General features: G+C 38.2%; 1 protein-coding gene across 2 annotated transcripts in view; it reads right to left on the reverse strand.

Moving 5' to 3' along the window:
* kaznb (kazrin, periplakin interacting protein b) overlaps nucleotides 1-16,915 on the reverse strand; it is a 90,600-nt gene that overhangs the window by 27,079 nt on the left and 46,606 nt on the right. The gene's annotated exons all lie outside the window — the stretch shown is intronic.

A 16,915-nucleotide genomic window follows, 5' to 3' on the forward strand; every position in this document is an offset into this window, starting at 1 on the left:
AACATGGACCTGTCCTCTGCCACAGTGGTGGATAACAACTGCATAACTTTGTGTTTTTTTTCTCCTTTTCACTAGCAGCTATGGTTTTGTCCTCAGAGACACCAGACTGAGAGGCTGTTGCAGCAAATACCATACATTTTTATATTATAGCAATCATATTTCCAAATGCATAAGCCAAGCGCAATGTACTATAGTGTTGCTTTGGGAAAGTGAGACTGACATTTAAAAATAAAATAAGGGGAACAAATTAAAGGAGAAAGATTAAAGTCTGTGTAAAGTAAGAATAAATATGTGTTCTGAGTTTGACATACCACAGAAAATGTGTTGTTAACCACCCTGCTAAATTTGAATGATTAAAAAAAAAAAAAAAAAAGTCACGCTCTTACTCAAAACACACACATTCAAATACATACATTTTAGTTTGTACACAAACACACACACACACACACACACACACACACACACACACACACACACACACACACACACACACACACACACACACACACACACACACACACACACACACACACACACACACACACACACACACAGACTTTATGACTCATGTGGTTGATAGTGTGGGTCACAGCTGGTCATGGCAGGGCATCATCTGGCCTGCCGTAACCCAAAGGCTTTGCCGGACTAGGAAGGCTACATGAGAGCGGATTTAAAGTGAAGATTAAGCAGGAAAATCTGCTTGGAAGAAATCCAGCACCGACACAACATAAAAAAAAAATTCCTCCAGCTCCTTGTGCCAAAGCTTCTCCTGCCTTTGGTAAAAGCTATGATGATGGCAACAGCTGTCCTGGCTTGGGTTTAAAAAAAAATGTCAGAGTATGCAGGAACATTTAGAAAATGTGAGATGTTTTAGCTGACCTCTATCCCTTTAAAAGTCCTTGGAATTGATTAGTGTTCTTTTCACACATGCCAATCCCTCCACGCCCATCCCAGCTGCCACTGCAGGTTCCAAAAGAGACCCTTTCTCTCTGGACTGAGGACAGACTGGGCATGATCCACCCTATCCTGAGATGCAAGAAGAGGGGGGTTGACTTGACTAAGCTTTTTGAAACTGCCCCTTGTACTTCTACATCAGTCTTCACAACCACAAGGTTAATTAACAGTTTGTTACTGAGATAAAAGGTGTTTGCATGGAGTTAAAGGGTTCCAAAATATCATCATAATGAAAGACTGAAGGGTTCCTGTGGGAAAGCAGAGCCCTGTCTCCCAGGAAAACCATCACTACTCATCAAGCTGAATAATACAACACAGTAACATAGCCCTTGGTGTCAGTGGTGCGCATAACACACAGAGCGCAGAGAATTTTCTGTTGGGGCTGCTACAGTATAATAGTTGTAGTAGCATGTGAGGCATAGTTTGAAGTGCTGACCAAGAAGCAACCTGGGTAAAGTTGTGAATAATAGAACTAAGCAAGTCACTGTTATAATAATGATGTTTTGTAATGTGACAATGCTGTGGTTATAGTCTGGTTAGGTTTAGGCACAAAAACCACTTGGTTAGGGAAAGATCATGGTGTGGGTTAAAGTGATCACTTCAAACATGATGTGGGTTAAAGTGATTGATTCCTTAAAGTCGGTAACCTCTATTGTCTTGGCAACACTAAACACTATCGCAGTCGTAGTCACAGTTTTTAAAAAGCTGTCCCGACTAGGGGTTGGAAAAATGAGGCAAACCACCTCATATTATGGAAATATGTTACCTTATACTGTCACTCAAACATAACTATAGGTCGATTTTTGCCGGTTGAATTTTCTTATAGTACAGGCGGGATCTAAAACTAGATATTTGCTGGACAAGTCAGCTATTGACAGAAAGATGGGAATCACCTATGCAGGAACCCACACTGCTAGCTCTAGCAGCCAGCACACTGACTTCAAACAGAAATGAATATCATCTGCCGTGTACAACAATTCAATACAGCAAAACTCAACTCAAGTCTCACAAGTATATCTCTGTTGGAGCGAAAAAGATCAGTCAAATCAGATGGCAACATGATACATGATTTTAAAAGTAGCTATTGTAGTGTGACATATCATGCTCTTGTTATAAACTGCTTTTGCCTGCTAGAGTTGCCACTTCTGTCTGTTACAGTTGCTAATTGCAGGAGAAAAGCAGAGGGAAAACAAAAGCCATGCTGTGCTGCTGGCATAGAGCATAATACAAAAAATAGCCACAAGTGCTCTTCTGATATCTTGGAGCCAACACAGTCTGGAGCTATTAGTCAAAATTTGTTCTTTTGCTGTAATAATCCTCAAACTGGCAGGCACACAATGATCTTAAGGGTCTATGAGATGGGATAAAAATATGATACACAAATTTACTAGGCTATTTTTCTCTATGTCAAATGATATATTTTCTAGTAAAGCAAAATATTTAAAATGAGTAATTAAACTGAATCTTATCTTATTTGGTATTAAAACTTAACAGCTTGCATATGGGTCAATGATGTGACGCCTACATTTTCAGTCCGACTGCATTTTATTCCGTTAGAAAAAGATTTAAATGGATAAAAAATACCATATGTAGTGGCTTTCCTTTATATGTACTCACTTTAAGTTTTCAAAAAGCACAAGTTATTAGTAATTTTTCTGTTATTTAAAGTGACAAAGTATCATGTGGTGCGACCGTCTGGCCATGAAACTTATTTGAAATTACTCCAAATCTATTCAAATTTATTTTCTGCCCTGTTTGGCATGTTTTTCAGAGTGTTTTATAATACTGTACAAAATTACAAACCATTTGTATTTATTTTTCTGTCATAACATATAAACAAACATTGTCTGACGATGATGATTTTATGAAATATCATGTGGTGCGACCATCAAGAAACAACCACTCTGGGACTTTTATGATGAAAATCATTCAAGGGCAGGATGCTGCATCATACACTAGTTTGCCAAGGACCCATGGATGCAACAAGCAGGTTTGTAACTCTTTCTAAAATGTTACATTTTTTTAGCTTTTTAATGGCTGGTATGTAGTTGCCATATTTGGATATCATGTGATATGACCTCAAGAAAACAATAGTTATTTCTACAAATATATATTTTGATTATACATTCCATAGTGACCTTTTGTGGCAAGCTAGCTTGTTTTGTTAAGGTGGTCAATTCTGTGCCTGTAAATTTTGACTGAACTTGAAAATATCATGTGGTGTGACCATTGCAGAGTGTTTTCAATGATAGATATGTCCAAAATTAGACACTTTTATATTCAGTCAATGATTTTTTACATTAATTCCTTTATTTTAGTATTATTTGGAATATATTTGCATGCAATTTGAGTCATTTTTTCTAAGTTCCCGTTTTGTGACTATTACAGCTTCCACTCCACTCTGACAGTGGAATATCTAGCAGGGAACACATTTCACAAACTGACATACCAAGCTTGAATTCATTGAACTCTTCAGAGCAACTCATTCTTTCACAAATGTGTGCAAATGCAGACTGCATGGCTAGATGCTTGATTTTATACACCTGAGGCAATAGGTCTGAATGAAACACCTGAATTCAATGATTAAGAGGTGTATCTCAATACTTTTGTCGATAAAATATATCAATAGTCCAAAGTAAAATAGACTATACACCATAGATTTATGGCATGACTGCATTTCTGTCTCAGCTATGAAGAAAACTGTAGGGAAAGATTCAATATATAAAATTAAGTCAGCTTGATGATGACTAGATAATAAATATTTCTGATCTAAATTATTCAATAATCAAAATGGACTTATTCCATTGTCAAGTTAAATGACAAGTTTGTTCATGACAAAACCATGAATGTGTGCTGCACTTATGTTTTAAAAAATGTTTATGAAATGTTTCAGTTTATAAAAATTCTGCGAAACTATAATAAAACCACTGAATTAATTCTATTTTGTATTAAAGCCATGCTTATTTATTTATTTCAATAGATTTTTAATGATATGAGATCTTTATGTCATTTGGTGCGACCATTCATCATGTGGTGCGACCAACAATACCAATAGCTGTATTAAATTCAGACTAAAATATCACTTTTCTGTGGCAGTAATATTAATCACTGATACAGGATGTTTAACTGAATTGTATTTTAAAATGTTTCAAATCATTTTTAAGCAATTTACAGGAAAAATAAGTCTTACATACATTTAAGAAGGCAACTGTGACATAAATATGAGACTATTATTTACAAAAAATCAAAAGACATGCAAAAAATTTGTTTCTAAACAAATTCTGTTTTGTCTTCTGTCTTCTGTTTTATATTACTCAAAACTTGTAAAGAATATATTTAAGCATGTTAAGGAAATTCATCTATTTTAAGATCATGGTCGCACCACATGACCTTTTTAAGGTCAGTTCTAATTCATTGAGATGAAAAAACACATAAAACACCTAATTTACTATTTTGATGTGAATTTATATGTATTCTACATTCTTAATGTTTGAACTACTGCAATATATATTCCCATTTTTATCATTTAAAAATGTACCTGTTGAAAATCCTTATACAGTACGTCATTGACCCATATACATCAGTGCATGTCATAGCCTTGTTAATCATACTCTGTTGTTAAGATTGAACTTGCTATAGCAATGCAGTGCTGTTGCAACTGGTCAAACAAGCCTTCAAAGTCAATGAGATTAATGCAGGAATCCTTTACAACCAGTGCAGTCCCACTGGTCATTACTCATAGTAATAAACTCAAATTCACAATAAGCTTTAATAGAGAAGGAATGTACTGTCTGAGTGTATGAAATACAAAAAGTCACTGTTATCCTTGGAGGAAGAAATACAGTACATCAACCTGAATTTCATTCCACCAGTGAAGTGATGAATTACCCATTGTGGTAGTGGAGTTTTACAATAATGGTGAAACATTCAGCAAATGAAAAATGACCCACTGAGCCATCCACACCATGACTTCTGCTACGAGCTAGTGTTACAATAGATGCTAAAGTCTTTAAGGTCATTGCCTTCTACCGCATTGCAATACCTTACAGTTCTATAAGAACCTGAATCAGCTTTTCGCACAGCAGTATGCACCGCTCAGAATGACTAATGTCCCAGTGTGAAAGCCCAATCTCGAGAAGGGAGTTGACCACTTATTCCTCTCCTATCGCATCACAGAGCAGTGAAGAGATGAGCTCCAGTGTAGTCCAGCGTCCACACTTACAATCTAAACATCCTCCCTGTTTCATTGCTGCAGCCAACATGAGAATGTAATTAGTGGGATGTCAGTGGAAGTGAAAATTAGCATCTCAGCTAGGTTTTACTAACTCACAGTCATACACACACCACAACACAAACTAGGTCTCTCTTCTTGGCACAATGCACTTTATACATCTACTGCACTAATTACTGAAGATGCCCATGCAGCTATTAACACTTAATTATTATTTACAATGATGACCTCTATTTGGGTTTGTTGAAAGAAATAATGTTCTTTTTGTTCTTGAGCATCTCAACCTGTTTTCAAATTTAATTAATATGGCAGATGTCCAGCATTTATGCAATTATCCTAACTTTAAAAAACACAGACTGGAGCAGCTTGGTCAACTAATTTGTGGAACAAATCATTTTCAGAATGGTAATGCCTGATTACTGCAAAACAACTCCCGAAAAATATAAACACTTTTCCTTTTAGTCTGAAGCAACCATGTCAGACATTAGTGATTAATAGAGGAGACTTTATATTGAATCCACTATTGAACTTTAACCTGATTCTCGTGAATCAATATACCATACAACTTTATATACTTTATGCTTGTATATCAGTACTTTCAGGGAGGCTGTCCACTATTCGGAAGGTTGGTGGTTCTATCCCCGGCTCCTCCAGACCACATGTTCACAAGTGTCCTTGGACAAGATACTGAACCCCAAATTGGTCCTGATGGCTGAGCCAGCAGTGTATGAGTGTGTGTGATTGTGCATTAGATTAAATCTTGATGAGCAGGTTGGCATCTTATATGGCAGCCTCTGTCATCACTGTGTGAATGTGTGTGTGGATGGGTGAATGTGTTTGGAGTGGTTCTAAGACTAGTAAGGCACTATATAGATGCAGTCCATTTATCATTTATTTGTGCTGAATACCTCAGGGTAGAAGGTCCTGTTTGCAGTGAGATTGTCATCTCACTTAAGTAAGGCAGTTTTCTAGTGTTGCTAACTTATGGTATCAGCTACTGTACTTTTGGAAAACTATATTGCTAGTGGAGATGGAGGAAGGATATTTGGAGTTTGGGTGACACAATAATCAAAAAGTGGCTGATGGTACACCACTCAAGTTTAAGTGTCACTTGCCAATCCTGAATCATCTGCCATTTTGACTGGTGTTGCGTTGCTGCTGTTTTAACAACAAACTGTTATTTACTGGCTATTACATGGTTTGTTCTACTCCAGCATGATGTAACTGTGCTTCAAATCCAAATACATTTAACTTTGGAACAAAACCTGCAGGGATACATGTCCCACTTTTTGCATTACTTTTCTAGAGGTCCTGCCTCAGTTGGCTTTCTCACACATTCTTCCCACACTATGCCACTAGTTCGTATGCAGATTCACAGATAACTAATCATTTAATACTTGCTCATTAACATAGTGCAGTATCTAGCAATATGGTCTCATGTATCTTAAAATTTCGCAAGTTAGGAATGTATGTGTTTTATTGTAATAAAGTGTTAACATAATGGGATTGAATAGCATCTCAAGCACAAGCAGGGAGCACCAGTTTCATGTTGGCTAATATAATTTAGCCAATTACCGTGTGGAAACAGAAATCTCATTAGGGAGAAAAGCCAAACTGGAAAATTAAGCTAATGTTCACTAACAGCAGTGTAATGTGAGGAGGGAAGCAATTTACAAACCCAGTATAGGTCATCTAATGTGAAACTTGTATGTCCAAGTTGAAAGGACTCTTGTCTGATGAAACTATGTCCTGGGGAAGATGGCAAAACTTCCTCTGCAGCTGTCAGGACAACTGTCTGATGCAAGCTGGAATTTCTGTTCAAAAACCCCATATAAAACTTCCTTATTCAACATTTATAAAATACGGGAAATATGGTCTGTAAGGATCATTGTGCTGTTTTATCATCACCTTGTTGCCATTCATTTGATTTACCACATTACAGACATTGTCCTTTACATCCTCACTCTACTGTATGTACTTCTGCTACAGGATTTGATGATAATTACTGATAGAAAGCAGGATAAGTGGGCAACAATCCAAAAAGCTCCTCCACCTGTACAGGAAGCTGACCTTTTGTGTGATACTGTATATCGAAAGTGCAGCCAATAGCCCACAAGCTTAGTGGTCCACCGAATGATTGATGTCATCTCATTAGCTATAGGAGTTGAAACTGCTGAGAGGCGAGGTAGGCACTCTTTCTCCATATGTCAGTGTGTACACTCTTTATCCGTCCTGTCTTTTCATGTGTCGTCGCCAACACTGCAATTGTGCAGCTTCTCCTCTCCCTCACTGCCCTCTCTTCCTCCATCATCAATCAACCTCTTCTCAGAGGTTTAAAACCCCCAAATCCCTCAACTCATCTAGTTCTTTCTCTCTTAGGATTTTTTCCTCATGATTATTAAGATTCCTCTCTTGTCCCTGTACTGTAACTCCTGCAGCGATAGATATTCTCTCTCTCTCTTGCTGTCACTGTTTCTCTCTCTGTCTTTACTCCCCCTCCACTACCTCCCCACGGTTGGTTCTGCGTCACTGATCACCATTCGTTCGATCCGCTGAGGCTTCTTCCCAGGAGAGTAACTGCAGTAATAAGAGCAGAGAGGCTCTGAGATGCATACTGTCGGCACCCTGCAGGGAAGTCAGTAACAGAGAGCCATGAAGTCAGAGACACTTAAACATAGTCAAACAGGGAGAGCAGAATGAAAATGAGAAAGTCTACGAGAGAAGAAGGCAAATTCTCAATGCTACAACCTCAAACATCCATTTCTGTTTTCCACATATTATGATGACACCGGCATTCACTCTGTCACACCACTGCAGAGTATCAGTATGGCATTGTAAGTCATTGTGGTTGTCGTCAGAATCAGACACACTGACACAAGAGTTTTGTGCTCCTGTTTCTACCCGAGGCCGTGCATTCTCTAGGGACAGGACAGGATCGACTGGAGACCTTCGCCGGTTCCCTCTTCCCCAACCGTGTTTTCTGGTTAATTAATAAGAAGTCAGCTCATATTCTTGAGGCACCATTTTCTGCACTAAATTTCTGTAGGCAGACCTCTGAAGACACTGCTGAGCCTCTGGCCAACCTCGTACTATAACCTTTTTTTTCCTCTCTTTGAAGAGCCAAAGAAAACCGCTATTTCAACACCAGAGATCAATTTACCATGAAAGTTACAGTGTGAGATTTGTCTGGGGAGGAGTATGCTTACTCTTGTGCGGAGCGGAAGATTACTTCAGAATTCACAGACAGGAAAATGTGTCTTAACTGCCCCGAGGAAATAGCGTAACATATCTCACTGAATTATCTGAAATGTAATTTTATGGGTCAGTGCTGCCTCTGTCTCATCACATCTTAAAAGTATCTCTATAAAAGGAGCCAGTAGTGCTTATGAAAACATTTTACCCACCGATTTTATAAGTAATCCTAAATCTTCTCAAGATTCAATTCAGCTTTTATTTACTCTCAGGACAAAACACTGAGAAACAAGAGCCCTCTTCTATCAATGTCCTAAGCTTAGAATTAAATACAAAAAACCCCACAGAAACAAATGCTCAAACACACAAAGAATAAAATATCTGTAAAATGGAACTTTAGTGAAAGTTCAGTCGGGAAATCTTTTGCATGTTCATGCCTGTACTTTTATTTCCACCGTAATTTTCTTGCTGTCAGTTGAGATGTCAGCTGAGGCCTATCCTGAAGATTTTGAATCTTGATACCTGAAGTATCATCAAGCTTCAAAATCTGTCTTCACCAAGAGCTACAAAATCATGTGATAATGAGTAAATGTTTTTATAAATGCCCACTCCACAAAGCCATCTGGCATGAAAAAGGTGGAAAAAATACAAAATCCCTCTATTTTAATTTAAATTTTGGCTTAAAGATGGTCACATTTAACAATACTGACTCTAGATATGCCAGAATCTGCCTTGCAAAACACTCATTTTGTTTTGTTTGTGTAATGTAAACTTCTCCCTGGGTTGTTAAAGCCACCACATTGCCAGAGACAATACCAACAACATGTCCTTTAGCTACTGTGCTGGTTGCAAATTATCTCAGGAGGCTGGAGCAGCATATCTGAAAGCAAACTGCAGCATATTTACTGTTGGAAACCGTAGCTGAAGCCAGTCTGCAGAACGAGTTTAATAAGCTCCAGACCTCCTTAGAGGTAGATAACAAAAGATAAAAAGGTAATTTATTTAGAAGATCTGAATTAACAAGCGACAGTGATGTTTTATTAATAGGAGGACAGTACACATTTTGATAGAGAGAGAAGCAGTATGTATTAGATCAGCAACTAGTATTGATTCATTTCTGGATAATTTTATCGAATGGTCAATTAGTCCATTAAATGACGAAAAGTTGTGCAATATGCATCTCACAAATTCTGAGGCCAATTTACAGTCACAGAAATAAAAGAAAAGCAGCCCGTCCTCCCATTGGAGCGGGCAAGTTACTTGAAAAATGTGATTTAAACATGACATATTACTTGTTAAAAAATAATTCAATTACTCAACAGCAAAGTAATTAGTTACATATTACTTTACTTTTGTCACTCAGTCCTGCGTCAAACCTCAAAGCCTCCTCACCCACATTTTACATAATTTGCATTTAATGTGTGTAGAAAAAGAAGATGACAGGTTATGGTTTAACGAGCAGTCAAACCTACAGTGTTTACTGACCATCAGCAGCTTGCTTAACAGTGACTGCATGAAGTCTTAATTTCTCAGTGTAGCTACATTGTTCTTCTTAACTGGCTTGCTAACGTTTATTGGTTTATGCCATTTTGAATTACTAATCCATTTGTCTTCAGTGTTTTCATGTCACCTATTATTGTTTATTCTCTTTTGGTGGCAGTTAACCACACACCCCAATTTAGCACACATAGACTAAAGTGATATCAACCATCCATCACACTATCGGTAAGATAGCAAACAAGACAGCTCCTAACCTGTCAAGGTCACGATAACGTAATTTAAGTGATTAATCAATTATAAAAAATGTTAATATTAGTCAATTAATTATTTCACCTTCCATATGTATAGGACTAAACTATGGAAAATGTCAGTTCTTTCATGTTAAATTTGGTTTAAAGTTAATTTCATCCTGTACATCATACTGATACTGACATAGCAATGTAAACTGTATCACAGATTCTAAAAGTAGTGCTTTTTTGCCTCCGAATGATTGAAAGCAACTAAGCAACCAAACAGAACTTCACATCCATTGTTTCTCTTTGGCATACCGTCCTACTGGGGTTGCTAAGTAACAGTTGTTCAGGCAACCTTTGGCTTAAACTTTAATTCTCTCGCTAAAGCATGACTGATGAGTAAAGGGTGGAAGGGGAAGTCACCAAACGATTGATGTAAAGTATTAAAAGTCAAAACTCTTCATGAGTCCTGTTTCGAAACCTCACAGTCACCTCACTCAACTCCCAACTCTCATTATCCTACACAAACAGTCTGAGTTCTCCGCTGCTGCCCTCATTGTGACACTGAAGCTCTCAGAACTAGCTTTGCAAAATCACTCTCTAGATGATTAAAGAAAAACATTTTCTATGGTACAAAATATTTATATACTCACTTCCTCTGCATTTATTGTTTGAAATTTTCTGAGCTTTTACAAGGAGTAGTTTTATAACAAACATTTTTATTTACAGAATATGTCACATTAAACCTAATTGTTTGACGGAAAGCAGTGAATCTAATGAATTGAAGAAAACAAAACATTATTTATGTAAAGTATATAGTACTTACCCACCACTTTCAAAACTAAAATCAAAGGTCATCTTTATAATATAATTAATGATAATTATAAAATATAAACACATAAGGCAAAATGTTGGTTGTCTAATTATCTTATTCTGCCAGCAGTGGCAGATGTGGTAGTGGGCAAATAGCTGCCAGTGGGCCAAATCCAGCCCCACAGCAAATACACTTAAATATATATACCTTCAACTTTTACATACATTTTCACAAATCTATGGTAGATCACCATATCACATACCATCACATACCAATGAATTAAAACTGGTGAATTCTAATACTACCCACAGACAATAAGAGACATTAAAACTGTAGTGGTGCCAATGCTATTTGAACAGTGCATGGTGCAGAAATTAAGTCTAATTAACTTGCCAGACATGACATTTACAAGTGGGAATTCCAGCTGTTTTAACACACCATGACAGATTTGTTCTGAACAATCACATGTAAGGTATAACAAAAACAGTAGATGGTAGAAATGTCTGATGTAATTTTTGACATCTGTTATCATTATATTATATTCTGAGATTAACTAAACAATGCAAATAAGATAAATGAGATTCATTCAAAGATATACAAAATATGTGCCAGATAGTGGCCCTAAAATGAAAAACAAAAAAAGTGGCCTATAGTTGAACCTAATTACTGACCCCTGTTGTATAGCAAGACCACTGGCTCTTGTTTTACAATAGAGTAGCAAAATAAAAAAAGCAGAAGACATCATATAGCCACATCTATAGTTAATTTTCAAAAGTAATTATAAAGAGATAAAACGGATTTTGCTTAAGCTCCTCAGGCGAGTCTTTCCAGCACCTAAGTGCACTGAAATAACGAAGTCAGTGGGTGGTTGGCCTTTCTTAAATTAACCACCTTTCATCTCCCTACCTGATCCTGGTCTAGAAATGTCAAAGCAGCTGGCTGCTGTTGGATCAGCAGGACTGGAGCTAAACAGGCTAATTTGGTGCTTAAGAATGTCAGAAAATGGCATGGCTCTATGGCAAAAGTACAATTTCAATTTCAACACATCTACAGTAGCTAGCTCATTATAACAGTGCAACAGAAATAACAAGATCAAGATAGTTGATAGTGTGAGATTAGCTAATTGCTGGGTTGCTTAGTCAAGAAGCCATCGCATCCACAGAAATAAGAGGTACAAAGAAGGAACTAAAGCCTTAGATGACTCCACATTCACATCCAGTAGCATTGAGCAGCTCTGCATAATGATTCACATTCATCCACTTTCTGTTTCATGATATGTCTGTGCCCCCCAGTGACGCAGGCTTAATTAAATTGAAATGTATCATCCACGCATGTGCATTCACTCATGCACAAACTTACACATACACACAGGCTTTGTCACTTAGAATGGAAAAGAGGCCTTCAGTATCAGATGTCAATGCATTGCAGATCACTAAGTTAAATGATACCATGGTATGTGCACATCTATGCATATTTTCTTTCAAGGCTGTAGAAACACAACCTCATAAATCATAAGTTACTGCACTGCAGCTGCATGACACTCATAGAGGTCAGAGGTGGAGGAGACATGATAGCAGCCGGTGCTGCCTGCATGTTGAGCATCGCTGCATTTCTAACCCTGCTATAAAAGTAATGCATAACTGCTTTACCTTCTCCATTCATCACAGGTTCATGGAGTTCCCATGGTATACAGCTGGGCCGCAACATCTTCACAGCCTTTAAAACAAGAAAAAATCCATATCTGTCCTTCCTCCTTTGCGTTTTCTCTTTCACTCTTAATCTTCTCACTGTTGCAGCATCCGCTTACTGCACCAAGGACCCCAGATGAGGGATGGGACACAGATTATCATGGGAATCAGTCCACGCCCTCCCTTTTTTCCCCCATCTCTCATCAACTGTACTTATTGACTATAGCAAAGGTTACCCTGTACCACCCTGCAATGGTCTTCCCCACCCCCTGCTGGTCTCACCAACCCCACCCCACCCCAATATCTCTCACAATTCTGCTCCACCAGCAATCCCAGCACAGCAGATGGGACATTCCAGTACAGGCCAAAGGCACACATACACTGCTGGCTTACAGTTCTTAAACTAGGACTATCACCCTCCAGCTGTGTAATCAGACAGCTGAAATACACAATATTAGAAAGCTAATACCTTGATAGTGACACAGAGACATATGTAAGGCAAAAGACAATCGTGGTTATCGTATTACAGGATCGCATCCACTCCACTTGGAGCACACAGTTCGGCAGCAACAATGTCCTCACCTTCTCTAATATTTGAACATTAAAAGGAAACACAGTCTGCATTTTAACAGCCACTTCAGTATCTCAGACCCAAGAAATTAAATGACGTCAATACATTGTGTCCCCTAAGAGTACTTAAGCCCGCACTGTTCAACTGCAGAAATCACATAAATCAACATAATGTGTGCTAAAAACACTGTGAGAGATATTGTTTGTTTGTGTATTTACAGTACAAGCACACTGAGCGGTACAACAATAATAATAATAATGATTAATAGTGTGCTCACTTTCCATGATGCACACACGTTCTTGTATTTATGTCATTGAAATTAATTCACTTTTTCATGACAGTTCAACTGCTTTCAACACTTACGTGTTAAATTTCATTTGATATCCTTCTTTTGAACTTTTGTTTAAACATTTGGTTCAGCTGACAGTTCCCACTGTTCACATGCTTACACTTCAGTTCACACTTCAAATGACAGGTCAGATGACATCTCTTTTTACTTTACAAACTGGAATTCATTTCTTTCAGGATTCCCACTTCATCTGAAACTTTCAGCTCAATTTATCATCTACATGACACTTCAACTTTTCTCAACACTTTCAGTCCCATCGAGGTTATTGCCATTTTGACTTCTTTCAGAAATTGTCTTCCAGTCAGGTCACTATTTCAAAAGTTTCAACTGTAAAATTTCAGCAGCAAGCATACGCTCAAATAAGAATTAGAAATACTGCCTTGTGGTTGTGTGCCGCCATAAACCAATCAAGCTTACCTCTATGTCTGTCCAGACTAATATAACATTTGTAGTGAAGACTTTGAAGGATCTGAATAAAATCACTACAGTTCCGAAGTGGGCACCCAAGATTCGTGTCACCAATTCAATATCTGACCAAATATGAAATATGGTCACAATCTGCTGTTCTGTTCCTGGTTACAGCTTTGAGTAATGGCTAGAAAAGTGCTTTTGCAGAACATTATAATGTCAGAGTGAAGTTGACCTTTGACCTTTTGGATATATAATGTCATCACTTAATCATTTGATCCTATTAGGCATTTGTGTAAAACTTTTGCCATAACTTGTGAATGAATTTGTGAGTTATGGCCAAAAATATGTTTTGTGAGGTCACAGTGATCATCTTGACCTTTGACCTTTGACTATCAAAATCATATCAGTTAATGCTTGAGTCCAGGAGGACATTTGTGCGAAATGTGAAGAAATTCTCTCAAGGCGTTGATGAAAAACTGCGTTCATGTGAATGGGATGGACAGACGTACGGACGTGGACAACCAGAAAACAATGTCTCTGGCCACAGTTGTCACCAGCCCAGAGGCATAAAAATCGATGACATTTGAGTATACATAGAGCACAGTCTGTTTCTGAATGTGAGCACATTTTTGAAACAATCAGATATCTGATCGACACAGCTTTAGGTTTGTAGCAACCCACTCAGCCAACCACATGTAAGGTTTCTGTCAGATACTGTACATTAGGATAGACAGGAGCCATGTCTGGAGGAGAGAACCAATTAGTTCTCTTTCAATGCCTTGTCACCTGACAGTCAGCTCATCCACAGCCTGATGGGGGAGCCTCTCCAGCCTGCTCATTCAAACCAATTAAGGTCTGGAGGTGTATTACCGCACACTCATTACCTGTCTCTCACAGTGCTCTGCTCCTCTCAGCATTGCGGCTCATTGGTCCATTGAAAGTCTCAGGGTTTTAACCTTTTATATCATGCTATCTGTTTCATATTGTCTGTCTTTCCGGTTTTCTTAGTGGTGCTCTGTTTCCGTTCCACTATCTATTTGTCTCTTTCTTTTTCTCTCTCTCAGTAGTAGAAGGAAATACAGACGGCAGCCAAAAATATTCTCCCATCAGCAGACCTACAGAGAATAGCATCTGTGCCTGTAAATGATTATGAATCAGTTTGGAAATATGTTACAGTTTAACTTATCATCAGCACAAAGAAAAGAAGAATTAAAGATCGTTCATCAACTTGTGATAATTAGAAATAAGGGAATTCCCCACAGTGCCAAATAAAAACAAAGCAGGGACATCAAAAAATACATAAATGCACAAACACTGAGAAAAGGGGTCTGTGTACCCTCCATCCAAAGCTGTGTTCAAACTGTTTGATAAAAGGATAAATATACAATACATTATTTTGTTTTGCTGTTTTTCATGTGAATTAAAACAAATGGAAATCCACATGCTTTTCCCATTTTCATCTATCCATCTATCTATCTATCTATGTCAAAAGGCTTTGCTTCTAAACATTTTCTCTTCTCTATAGCACACAGAACAATAAAATAAAACACTCAGATGATAGAGTACAAGGGCTGGACTCATGTCACAGGCAACGTGTGTGTATGGCCTTGCTTAAACTGTCTAAACAGTTTATCTGTGTGAGATGGATGACATCTGGAACGATCCAAATTCACAAATTTCCTCTTGCAAAACACACTGCAATCCAAGTAACCATAAACCTCCCAGAAATTAGCTGTAATATCAGAGCACATTTTGACTCAGCACCCAGATGGTTGGAATTCCTCTCCATACATAAGTGGCACTGGAAAGAATACGTTTTAACCAGAGAAAGCCAGTATGACATTATAAGGGAACAAGAGTGAGCAAAAAAAGAGTTTCACAAGAGCTCCTTATGATTAGTTCTTTTTAAGCAGAAGACATAATCAGCATCACATACTGCTGTAGGTCTATGAAGTGAAACCAGCCTCAACATAATACTGTACCACTCTCTGCTCAAGGTACTTACGTATGCCTTTTCATTTATTCATAAAGGCAGCACAGTGTGGCTAGAGCCCATTGAAATCCCCACTGGGCCTGTGTAAACTTGTTAAAAGGTCAAAACACGACTAATAAGGAAAAGTTGCATCGATTAACAGGTATTAATGGTCACTTGAGCTCAACAGTGAATATCAGGACCTCTAATTGAGCCCAGATGGAGCAGCCAAAGAGTCCATATACAGCAAAGCAGGGCCTGTAGAGGGACTTATTGGTCCTGCTTATATAGGGCCCTTTTAATTTGATTTATCTTGTTCAGCTAAGAACATCATATTGTAGCCATATGGTGTGAGCCAGAGAACGATAACACCTTGTTTGTTTGCTTCCTTCTCTTTGGATGGATTTACACTGTGATGGTGTAAATCTTTCACACCAGCCAATTACATATGTAGTTTAATGCATCGGAGCTCATGTGACAGCATACATGCAGAAAATAAGAATATGAAAATGACAAAAGAGCAACTCACACTGTTCATGTAATCTCTGAAGGTAATTAGCTAAAAGCAGCAGGACAAAAGTGGTATGACCACCACTTCAGCTATTTCTCTCTTTCTACAACAACAGTCGTGTTTAACACACCTGTAAATTACTCCCACAGCCCTGCCAGCCTCCCCTTTCTGTCAGCCCCCCCACCCCCTGCTCTAATAACACCATAATGATGCCACTGTTAGTACAGTGCTGAGGCAGTGTGCTTTATGGACTGACCTCAAAATCAATTCAGCAGCACACAGGGTCTATTAATGGAGCTTGGTTTGAAACTCCACTCCTCTCCTCTCCTGTCTTCTCTGCTCTCCCCTTTTCTCATAACCTCTAATATTTATCTCCTTGCCTCACCTCTTCCTTTCTGGTTTTGCTTCAGGATTTCACTGTGGACAGTAAATTACACACCCGACTCTTCTCACTCAGACCGGTCCTTTGACTAAGCAGCAGACATACTG

This window comes from Scomber japonicus, chromosome 3 (genome assembly GCF_027409825.1).
Source record: "Scomber japonicus isolate fScoJap1 chromosome 3, fScoJap1.pri, whole genome shotgun sequence".
NCBI lineage: Eukaryota > Metazoa > Chordata > Actinopteri > Scombriformes > Scombridae > Scomber > Scomber japonicus.